At 38.4% G+C, this 10,988-nt stretch overlaps 1 pseudogene; it reads left to right on the top strand.

The window, feature by feature from the left end:
* Positions 1-638: 638 nt before the first annotated feature.
* On the top strand, positions 639-1,502 carry LOC126069562 (olfactory receptor 13H1-like; annotated as a pseudogene).
* The last annotated feature ends 9,486 nt before the right edge of the window (positions 1,503-10,988 follow it).

Below are 10,988 nucleotides of genomic sequence, written 5' to 3'. Positions count from 1 at the left end.
TAGTGTTTTTCCATTGAATTGACTGATTGCCTTAGCTCCATTTACGCTTTCTGATTTATCAGTCTTAAGTGGTTCCATATAAGGTACAAGAAAAAAAAAAGTTGGAGAGCAAAGAAATATTTCAAGAATTCACATAGCCACAACTGAATCCTTGAGTGTAACCTTAGAAAATACATATGTATTTTTTTTAATTGGTGATCCAACTAAATAAAACTGGCAAACCCATATTTTGGCAGGGAGCTATATAGCATATTTCTCTCTTTACTGATCAGTTATCTAGGTATGCCCTCTAACGATAGTAATAATTGTTTAACCCCATGTTAATGTTTGTCTTATTTGACCAGAAAGCAGATGTCTTACCAGATATAAGTAACTATATTTGGACTCTAAAAGTCCAAACAACTTGATCAGCCTTCCTGGTTTATAAAATTCTACAAAACAGAAAATTAAAGTCAGGCTATATTCCCATCATTGGACACTTGTGCCTCAGAGCCTAACCCAATAAGATAATCGATACACAGTAATTAATCAGAGCTCCAGAACATGAATTCTAAGAGGCTATTGAGATGCTTTCCCTCTTATTTCTCATGTAGATGACATTATGTATTGTCTATTTTCCCAGAACCTGAGACAACTAAATGGGCAGCCTAAAGAATGTTAATGCCTCTGAGGTCACCGAATTCATCCTTGTTGGATTTTCCCAACAGCCTCAAATCCAGGTTGCCTTCTTCTTGGGGCTACTGTTCTTCTACCTAGTCACAATGTTTGGAAACAGCCTTATTATTTTTGTAGTCAGATGGGATTCTCCTCATACTCCCATGTATTTTTTTCTCAGTAACTTGTCATTCCTTGATATCCGTTACTCCACCAGCTGGGAGCCGTATGTCTTGACTCAATACTTCAGAGACTTCCCCACCATCTCCTATACCAACTGTTATGCCCAGATGACCACATCCCTCTTTCTGGAGATGATCGAGTGTCTCCTTGCTTTCATGGCTTATGACGGGTTTGTTGCAATCTCCAACCCCCTGTGCTACACCATCATTATGAATAATCAGGTCTGCATACAGTTGGCCATGGTTACCTGGGCCAGTGCCTTCCTTTTGACAAAAATACCAGTCATTGCATTTCCTGCTCATTTTTGTGGACATAATATCATCAACCATTCTACCTGAGAGGTTCAGGCCCTGTTGAAACTTGACTGCTCAGACACCCCAGTCAGACTTATTCTGGGTCTGTTCATCAGCATATTCACACTGCCTGTGCCCTTCACCTTCATCCTCATCTCCCACGCTCGCATTGTGGTTGCCGTGCTAAGGATCGGCTCTGCAGAGGCCAGGCTCAAAGCTTTTTCTACCAGTGGATCCCATCTGACTGTGGTCACCATATTTTATGGGACAGCCATGTACTTGTACATGAAACCTCAGTCAAAGGAATCCCAGGAAGAGGACAAACTCTTCTTGATATTTTATGGAGCAATCACTCCCTCATTTACACCCTGAGAAATAAGGATGTAAAAGGTGCACTTAGGAAATTGGCCAAATGAAATGACAAGTCTCTCTCTTTAAACTTCTCTAGTGTGCAGGAAAAAAGAATGAAAACTTGACCCATCATTGTAATTTAAGTCATTTAAAACAAATAACAACAACAAAAATTTTAGTGAGCATGGTGAATAAAATTCATATACAAGACAGTGGGTACACAACTATAGTATAAAATTTGCTCCTCATATCACATTTTATAAGTATCTGCCCTAATTTGAACCTAATGGCCCCTCAATTCCCACATTTAGGTGATAACATTTCATGACAAGAAGTATCATTTGCTTGGAAAGCACTTTATCCTTTTAAAAATGTTTTTAAAGAAATTATTCTAATTTATACTTACAATTTCTTATTTAAAAAAAAGAAAAAGTATTTTGCATATTATACATATTAATAAATCTTTTTCTCAAACCAAGATTGTTTCTACAAATATTAAATTTCTGCCATATCACTTTCTTATAAGAAGTCTAAACCAAAATTGCTATTCCTTTGCCTTCTCCTATTTCTCTGCCTTCTCTTCCAGGATGCGCTTTAGCAGCCTCTGGCCATTTCTGCTCCCACTTCTCTACACATTTATGAGCTTTAGCATATCCGCTCTCCCCGAGAGTCTTCACGGCCAAGATTGTGATTCATTTTCTCCTTCACAATTTAATAACATGCCATATGCACTTTCTATTATTGGCAGCCATCATTTATTGTGCACTTCGTATCTTGGTAGCTTGTTGATTATTTTTCTCATCTTGACTTTGACCAACCGACTCTAGGACCCTTCTGCCTTAGCACATGCAAAAGGGAAATATATCTTGCTCCTCAAACTTTCTTTCCTCCCACGCCCTCCTCTTGTGTAGATGGATTTCTGGTCCCAATATTTTCTATCCCTAGGCTTTAACCTCATCTCAGACACCTTCTTCACTTTCTTACTGATGCTTTCTGGTTTCTAAAATACAAAACAAAGCGCAAAAAATCTACAGAATGATCTCTTCCCATAAGTCTTTTACCACTACCATGGGCAAATGGAGTGTGAAGCTTATTCCCCGATTGTTCCAATTTTCTGCCCAAAGCTAAGAGGCAAACTCAACTGGAAACTGACGATTCTCCATTGATCCAGTCTGGCCCTTTTCTCTTACTTATTTTCTTCTGACTCAGTTTTCCTTGGTATTAAGACGGCCAAGTTCCACACTGCACTTTGTTGCTGGTACCATGTATGTCATCAGAAGCTGCTTAAATTGTGGACACTGGAGTCAGAAAGCTTGGGTTCAAATTCAAGCTCCACCATTTATTAGCTATAGGATCTTAGGCAAATTACAAAACTGCTCTGCACATTGATTTCCCCATCCATAAAATAAAGATAATGATAGTAACCTCCTTATAGTGTAGGATCCCTGGTGGTACAGTGGTTAAGTACTCAGCTGCTAACCGAAAGATGGGTTCGAGCCAGCAGTTCCACAGGAGAAAGATGTGGCAGCCTGCTTCTGTAAAGATTCACAGCGTTAGAAACCCTATGGGGCAGTTCTACTCTGCCATATAGGGTCCTTATGAGTAGGAATCAACTTGATGGCAACGAATTTGGTTTCCTTGTAGTGTTGTTGGAAGGATTAAATTGACAATCCATGTAAAGTGCTTAGAAGAGGTCCTGGCACACAGTAAGCATTCAATAAATGTTAGCCATTATTGCTGATTTTCTAATAGATACCAAATATTCCTTTTCTTTGTTTTCTAAAGTCTACTTCCTTTACGCATCTTCCCCTCCACAGTATACAATGAGGAACCTCACCAGTGCATTGTCTAATTTTAGAAACACAATAGTATCATATTTCTTTATGGCTTTGCTCTTAATCTGATTGACTCCTATTCCAGTTTCTGACCTACGTTTCATATATTTTAAGTAGAGACAGTCCCAAACTTAGGAATGAGTTATGTCCAAAATTTAACTCCTAAGTCATCAGCTTGGAACTCAGAGCACGTTTTCCCCACAGAGATAGAGTGGCTACATTCCAAGGGCAGCTCACCAACACCTCTTTAGGTCATCATTCTAACACTAATAATACTAGATGTCCTTGTACAATTTTTTAAAATATGTTTAATAGAAAATGGATTTTGAGTCCCCATTTAGGATTCTAAAATCACAGGAATTAATTGAAGAGATTATTACTAAAAAAAAAAAAACCTACCATGAGAGTCTCTGCAACCACTTCCATGCCCTCATGGGTGTATGATGAAATCTCATAACAAAGTATAACGATGGGAGCAGGGGAATTTGTCTAGAGACTATAAAAATAAAAACTTTCCTCTGTGTAGGTCACTCGTAACTCAGAGGAAGGTTGATACTCTTTCATTTCTTTTTATGTTGTTGCTAGTGTTGGGTCACTAGCTAACGCTGTGACTGGGAACATTCCTTCCACAAACATTTACTAAATGGCTACTGTGTTTAGGGATGCAAATCCAAGTAAGCCATTTTCTGCCTTTAAGAGGCTCACATTGGAGTTGGGGAGCAAATAAGCACAGTGGACTACTATAGATGTGTGATCCACATTTGTACAACATATAAAAAAAATCCACATTTGTACAACATATAGTGACAGTTATAACTGGCCCACTAGGAAATATTTAAGAGAAGACACAATGCTTTTAGTAGAGTCTTAAGAGAGGCGTAGTTTACCAGTTGGATATGGGAGGACAATTTTAGTGGAAGCAATGTGAACAAGTAAAAAAAAAAAAAATGTGAACAAGTACGGAGGTATAAAACCCAGCCTGGTGTACTTCCAGATACTACCAACAATTCAACATAACTGCAGCAGAAGGTGTGGGAAGTGTTTTTGGCAAAAGAGAAAACAGTAGGCCAGATAATAGAAGAACTAGTATGCTATATTAAGGAACTTATACTTTATTCTATTTATTCTATAGGTGCAAAAAAATTGAGCCTGTAAAGCCAAATCCAACCCTTGGCTTGTACGGCCCACGAGCTAAGAATGGTTTTAACTTTTTAAAGAGGTGTTAAAAAAAAAAAGAATATTTGACAGAGACTGCATATGGTCTGCAAAGCCTAAAGTATTTACTATATGGCCCTTTACAGAAAAAGTTTACTGATCCTTGCTATAGGGTAACTATTGAAGGTTGTTGAGCAGGGCAGTAAAATATTCAGAATTGTGTTTAGAAAGATCACTTCGGCAAAAATAAAGAGAATTGATTGAAGAGGTAGAAGATTAGACATAGGGCTGATTAGGAGGCTGTTACAATAGTTTAAGACCTAATGGGGACCTGAAAGAACATTGTAACAATAGGGATTTGAAGGAGATCTGGGTCACAGTGTAACCCTTTCTCTTCCACTTTTATATGCCATTTCATTGATGTTCAACATGTTTTTCCTCAGAGGAAGGGTACTTACAACATTTATACTAAAGGGGCTAAGTGATAGGGTGATCTCACCCTCAGCATCATTCACTTCTTTCCTAACACTCACTGAGCACAGAGACATAGGAAAGGACAGGGTCCAAGTCACAGGTTGTTGTTGTTGTTAGGTGCCATCCAGTCGGTTCTGACTCATATCGACACTATGTACAACAGAAGGAAACATTGCCAGGCCCTGCCTCATCTTCACAAACTTTGTTAATCCATCTTGTTGGGGATCTTCCTCTTTTTCACTGACCGTCTACCAAGCACGATGTCCTCCAGCAACTGGTCCCTCCTGGTAACATGTCCAAACTACGTGAGACAAAGTCTTGCCATCCTTGCTTCTAAGGCGTATTCTGGCTGTACTGCTTCCAAGACAGATTTGTTCATTCTTCTGGCAGACCATGGTAGGTATATTCAATATTCTTTGCCAACACCATAATTCAAAGGCATCAATTCTTCTACGGTCTTCATTACTCATTGTCCAGCTTTCTCATGCATATAAGGCGATTGAAAATACCATGGTTTGAGTGAGGTGCACCTTAGTCTTCAAGGTGACATCTTTGCTTTTTAATACTTTAAAGCGGTCTTTTGCAGTGGATTTGCCAAATGCAATACGTCATTTGATTTCTTGACTGCTGCTTCCATGGGCGTTGATTGTGGATCCAAGTAAAATGAAATCTTTGGCAACTTCAATATTTTCTCCATTTATGATTTTGCTTATTGGTCCAGTTGTGAGGATTTTGTTTTCTTTTTGTGGAGATGTAATCCATACCAAAGGTGGTAGTCTTTGTAAGTCCTTCAAGTCCTCTTCACTCTCACCAAGCGAGATTGTGTCACCTGCATATCGAAGGTTGTTAATGCATCTTCCATCAATCCTGATGCCGTGTTCTTCTTCATATAGTCCAGTTTCTTGGATTATTTGCTCAGCATACAGATTGGGTAGGTATGATGAAAAGATATAGCCCTGATGCACACCTTTCCTGATTTTAAACCATACAGTATCCCCACGTTCTGTTTCAAAAATGCCTTTTGTTCTATGTACAGATTCCGCATGTGCACAATTAAGTGTTCTGGATTCTCACTTTTTGCAATGTTATCCATAATTTGTTATTATCCACACAGTCAAATGACTTTGCATAGTCAATAAAACACTACTAAACATCTTTCTGATATTCTCTGATTTTGGCCAAGATGCATCTGATATCAGTAATGATATCCCTTACTCCGCGTCCTCTTCTGAGTCCCGCTTGAATTTCTGGCAGTTTCCTGTTGAGGTACTGTGGCAACCATTTTTTAATTATCTTCAGCAAAATTTTACTTGCATGTGATATTAACGATATCTCCCCCATTCTGCTGAATCACCTTTCTTTGGAATGGGCACAAACACAGATCACTTCCAGTCTGTTGGTTGGATAGCTGTCTTTCAAATTTCTTGGGCACTTCAAGCCTTGCATCCCTTTGTTGAAACATCTCAATTAGTATTCCCTCAATCCCTGTTTTTCACCAATGCCTTCAGTGCAGCTTGAACTTCTTCCTTCAATGCTGTCAGTTCTTGATCATATGCTACCTCCTGAAATGGTTGAACATTGGCCAATCCTTTTTGGTACAGTGACTCTGTGTATTCCTTCCATCTTCTTTTGATCATTTTTTTTGCCTGTATAATCCTTCAATATTGCAACTTGAGGCTTGATGTTTTCTTCAGTTCTTTAAGCTTGAGAAATGCTGAGCATGTTCTTCCCTTTTGTTTTTCTAACTCCAGGTCTTTGCACATTTCATTATAATACTTTATTTTTTCTTCTCGAGCTGCCCTTTGAAATCTTCTCTTCAGCTCTTTTACTTGATCATTTCTTCCATTTGCTTTAGCTACTCTGCTCAAGAGCAAGTTTCCGAGTCTCTTCTGACATTCATTTTGGTCTTTTTTTCTTTCCTGTCTTTTTAATGACCCTTTGCTTTCTTCACGTATGATGTCCTTGATGTCATCTCACAACTTGTCTGGTGTTTAGTCACTGGTGTTCAATGCATCAAATCTGTTCTTGATATGATCTCTAAATTCAGATGGGATATACTCAAGGTGTGCTTTGGCTCTCATGGACTTGTTTTAATTTTCTGCAGCTTCCCTTTGAACTTGCATATAAGCAATTGATGGTCTGTTCTGCAGTCGGTCCCTGACCTTGTTTTTTTTTTTAATTTTTCAAAGTATATTAGGTGAAAGTTAACAGAGCAAATTAGTTTCCCATTTGATAGTTTGTACATAAAGTGTTCCATGACATTGGTTTCAGTCCCCACAACGTGTCAGCACTCCCCGTTTCCACCCTAGGTTCCCCATTTCCTTTTCTCCTGATTTTCTACTCCTTCCTACATTCTCATCTTTGCTTTTGAGCAAATGTTGGCCCTTTGATCTCATATAGTTGATTGCTCTGAGGAACACATTCCTCTCGGGTGTTATTGTTTATTTCATGGGCCTGTCTATGATTTGGCTGAAAGGTGGTCTCTGAGAATGGCTTCAGTTCTAGTACAGAAGGGTAGATGAGGGCCATAGTCTCGGGGGTTCCTTCAGTCTCTGTCAGACTGGTAAGTCAGGTCTTTTTTGTGAATTTGATTTCTGTTCTACAATTTTTCTCCTGCTCTGTCTGGGACACTCTGTTGTGATCCCAGAGTGGTCAGTAGTGGTATCCAGGCACCACTTATTTTTTCTGATCTCTGGGTCATGTAGGCTGCAATTCAGGTGGTCCATTAGTCCTTTGGATTAATTGCTCCCTTGAGTCTTTGGTTTTCTTCACTCTCCTTTGTTCTGGACCATAAGAGATCAATAGTTCTGCCTTAGATGGCCACTCACAACTTTTAAGACCCCAGATGCTACTCACCAAAGTAGGATGCAGAACACTGTCTTTAGGAACTATGTTGTGCCAATTGACACAGATGTCCCCAGAGTCTGTGGTTCTTTGCCTTCAAGCCTAGGAACTGCATCCTGTGAGATGTTTGGTTATGTCTAAGAAGTTGCCCTGACTGTGGCCTTTGTATGCTCTATTGTCTATATTAGGACATAAGCAGAACCTACAGTTATGTATGCAGAAATATCCACCACCAAACCTACATCACAGGTGGGCGTGTTCCCTTACACACTCCTGCTCCTCTTGGCGTATCTATGTATCCATTCATAAATTATTGTTTATTAATACTACTGTTGCTGTATTGTCTATGCTATAGTAAGTACCATTGTTGCCCTTTGTTCCTTCTTCGCAATGGATACCTCTCAGTGTCCTCCCATGCCTTGGTAATGTGCTGACTTCTCCCATAGTGTGTATTGCCTTTCCCTTCACCAATATTAACACGCGTCTTCTATCTATTTGGTAATTTTCCTTGCTACCCTCCCATCCCTGGTGACCATCAAATAATGTCTGTCTGTGTATAAACCTTTTCTTGTGTCCTTATAATAGTGGTCTCATACAATATTTGTCCTTTTATGATTGATTCATTTCACTCAGAATAAAGTCCTCCAAATTCACCCATGTTGTGAGGTGTTTCACGGATTCATCATCATCCTTTATCATTTTGCAGTATTCCTTTGTATATATGTACAACAGTTCATTAATCCATCCATCTGTTGATGAACATTTATGTTGGTTCCAACTTTTTGCTACTGTGAATAATGCTGCAATGAACATAAGTGTGCATATGTCTACTTGTGTCATGGCTCTTATTTCCTTAGAGTATATACCTAGGAGTGGGATTGCTGGGTCATATGGTATTTGTATTTCTAGCTTTTTAAGGAAGCCCCATACCGTTTTCCATAGTGTTTGTACCATTTTATATTCATACCAGCAGTACCTAAGAGCTCCAATCTCCCTACAGCCTATTTACTATGTGTTATTTTCTGGTGCTTTGATTAGTGCCAGTAAAGTCAGGGTGAAATGGTATCCCATTGTAGTTTTAATTTGAGTTTCTCCAGTGGTTAATGATCACAAGCATTTCTTCACATGTTTGTTAGCCATCTGAATGTCTTCTTTGGTGAAGCATCTGTTCATATCCTTTGCCCATTTTTTAAATTGGATTATTTGTCTTCTTGCTGTTGCAGTGTTGAAGTTTTCTACAAATTTTAGGGATTAGACCCTTGTTGGATATGTTGTATCCAAAAGTTTTTTCTCAGTCTGTAGGTTGTCTTTTTACTCTTTTGGAGAAGTCTTTTGCTATTAAAAAAAAAAAAATTTTTTTTTTTTTTGCTAAGAATAAGTGCTTAACTTTTAGGAGGTCCCATTTATCTAGTTTATCTTCTGCTGTTTGTGCATTTTTACTTATGTTTGATATTCGATTTATGGCATACATTATGGCCTCTAGTGTTGCCCCTATTTTTTCTTCTGTGATTTTTATCATCTTAGGTTTCATGTTTAGGTTTTTGATCCATTTTGAGTTAGTTTTTGTGTATGGTGTGATGTATGGGACTTGTCTCATTTCTGTACAAGTGGACATCCAGCTTTCCCAACACCATTTGTTAAAAAAAGACAGTCTTTTCACAATTTAATGGGCCTGGGCCCTTTGTCATCCATAGATGGATGGATTCACATCTGAGTTAATGCTGTTCCATTAGTATATGTATCTCTTATTCTACCAGTACCAGGCTATTTTGACTACCATGGCTGTATAGTAGGTTCTGAGATCATGCAGTGTGAGGCTTCCTACTTTGTTCTTCTTCTTAAAAAATGCTTCACTTATCCGGAGACTCATTCTTTTCCGTAGAAAGTTGGTGGTTAGTTTTTCCATTTTATTAAAGAATGCTGTACGAATTTGGACAGGGACTGCATCATATCTGTAGATTCTATGGGTAATATTGGCATTTGCACAATGCTGAGTCTTTCTATCTTTGAGCATGGTATGTTTTTCCATTTATGTAGGTGTCTTTTGGATTCTTGCAGTAGTGTTTTGTAGGTTTTTTGTGTAGGTCTTTTACATCCCTGGTTAGATTTATTACTACATATTTTATCCTTTAAGGGGGCTATTATAATATATTTGGAAACCTCAGTGGCAGAGTGGTTAAGAGCTACGGCTGCTAACCAAAAGGTCGGCAGTTCAAATCTACCAGGCACTCCTTGGAAACTCTGTGGGGCAGTTCTACTCTGTCCCACAGGGTTGCTATGAGTCAGAATCAACTCGACAGCAGTGGGTTAAGGTTTTGGGTTAACTATAAATGGTATTGTTTTCCTGATTTCCTTTCTGAACTTTTCTTTGTTGGTGTAGAGGAATTTTTGTTGGTTGTTCTTGTATCCTGATAATTTGTTGAATCCTTCTATTAGTTCCAGTAGCTTTCTTGTGAAACCTATGGGGTTTTCTATGTATTGGATCATATCATCTGCAAATAGAGATAGTTTTATTTCTTTCGTATCAATTCAGATGCGCGTTTTTTTTTTCCTCTTGCCTTATTGCTCTTGCTAAGACAATGTTGAAAAAGAGTAGTGATAAAGGGCATTCTTGTCTGGTTCCTGTTCTGAAGGAGAATGCTTTCAGCCTCTCTTCACTGAGAGTAATGTGGGCTGATGGTTTTGTATAAATGCCATTTATTATGTTGAAGAATTTCCCTTTTATTCCTATTTTAATGAGTTTTTATCATAAATTGATGTTGGACTTTAGCAAATGCTTTTTCAGTGTTGATTGAAATGATTGTGTGATTCTTTTGTTTTATTTATGTGGCGGATTACATCAATGGATTTTCTATTGTTGGCCCATTCTTACATAAACGCTATGAATCCCACTTTGTCGTGATGTATTATTTTCTTATATACTTTTCGATTATATTAGCTAGAATTTTGTTAAGAATTTTTGCGTCCGTATTCATGAGGGATATTGGTCTGTAACTTTCTTTTCTTTTGGGGGGGGGGTCTATGCCTGGCTTTCATATCAGGATTAGGTTGGCTTCATAGAATGAATTCAGAACTACTTCTCTCTTTTCTATGCTCCTAAATAGTTTGAGTAGTATTGATGAGGGCGTTTCTCTCAATGTTTGGTAGAATTCTCCAGTGAAGCCATCCAGGCCAGGGCTTTATTTTTTTGAGAGTTCTT

The sequence above is a fragment of the Elephas maximus genome, chromosome X (assembly GCF_024166365.1).
Source record: "Elephas maximus indicus isolate mEleMax1 chromosome X, mEleMax1 primary haplotype, whole genome shotgun sequence".
Lineage (NCBI taxonomy): Eukaryota > Metazoa > Chordata > Mammalia > Proboscidea > Elephantidae > Elephas > Elephas maximus.
This window is presented reverse-complemented; position numbering and strand designations above follow the sequence as displayed.